Genomic DNA, 1,628 nt, shown 5'->3' on the forward strand with positions numbered 1-1,628 from the left:
TTTGGTTTAATTTGTTTTTCTTTAATTTTTGAATTTAAGTTTTATGTTCCCTTGGCAATTTTTATTTTTAAATTTTTTGAAAACATTAGTTGTTTCCCCTTATTTCATTTTCGAATTAGTAGTTTCATTTTTCTTATTTATTTTCAAAATTTTTAGGTTAATTGCTTGTGTTATTTTGTTTTTATTTCTGTTACACAGGATACCTCACTAGGAATTCTCTGCACTCTGACGTATGGATTCCCACTTTTCTTTGTTTTCTATCTGTTTATGAGCGGGAACTGAGATAAATAACCCCTTCTAGACTTTGACTTTGAGATTGAGAGGACCGCAAGAAGACGTTTACAGTAGGCTAGAGCTTACAAAACTGATGAAAGTCTCAGAGATAACTCTCAAAAGGAAGCTGAATAGTTCACTATAGAGGATAACAATTACAACAACGCAATCAATGCTAATGTTATTAATCAAAATGGGAATGAGCAACCTAGAAGGATGCTTGGCTCATACATTGCTCCCACCCCTGATTTTTATGAAAGCAGTATTGTGGTAGCTCCTATATGTGTAAATAATTTTGAGCCGAAGCCATAGTTGATCACTCTGGTCCAACAGAACTGTCAGTTTCATGGACTCTGGTAGGAAGATCCAAACTTGTTCATCTCTAATTTTTTGCAGATCTGTGATATTGTGAAGACCAATAAAGTGAATCCTGAGGTTTACAAGCAACATCTCTTCCCATTTGCTACGAGGGACAGAGAAAAGTAGTGGCTTAATACTCATCCTAAGGAGAGCTTGGATACTTAGGATAAGGTGGTCAATAAGTTTCTGACCAAGTTCTTTCCTCCTCATAAGCTGATTAAGCTAAGGACGGATGTTTAGACTTTCAGGTAGAGAGGTGGTGATTCCCTCTATGAAGCCTGAGAGAAATACAAGTTAATGGTCAAAAAGTGTCCTCCGAATATGTTTTCACACTGGATCCAGTTACAGATTTTCTATGATGGACTCGTTGAGATGGCAAAAATGTCTCTGGATGATTCTGTAGGTGGATCTCTGTATATGAAGAAGATGCCTGAAGAGGCTAATGAATTGATTGAGATGGTTACTAACAACTAATATTTATATTTCTCTAAGAGATCTTCTGTGAAGAAATGAGTCATGGAGTTGGATGCTGTAGATGCTCTTTTTTCTCAGGACAAGCTTTTGTCTTAGCAAATCAGTGTTATTACTTAGCAATTGAGGAAGATGCAAGTCTCAGCTGTTAGTGCTCAAAATGAGGCCCCTTATGACATGAGTGATGGTTCACCCAAGGTGAGGCCTATGATTATGCTCAGTTCCCTTTTGAACAGGTCAACATTATGGGAAATTCTCCTAGAAACCCTAATAATGATCCATATTCCAAGACTTTTAATTAGGGGTGGAGAAATTACCCAAACTTTGGGTGGAGAGATCAGCCTTAGAGACAGCAGAATTTCAATAATTCTTAGGGAAGTTTTAATAAGAATAATTTCCACAACCACCAATTCCAATCCTCATAGCAACAAAAAACCACAATCTCAGTTTCAGAACACGCCTGATTTGGCATCTATTGTGGCTGAACTCTCCAAAAATCAGCATAGTTTTATGCTGGAAACCAG

The sequence above is a fragment of the Arachis duranensis genome, chromosome 10 (assembly GCF_000817695.3).
Source record: "Arachis duranensis cultivar V14167 chromosome 10, aradu.V14167.gnm2.J7QH, whole genome shotgun sequence".
Classification (NCBI taxonomy): domain Eukaryota; kingdom Viridiplantae; phylum Streptophyta; class Magnoliopsida; order Fabales; family Fabaceae; genus Arachis; species Arachis duranensis.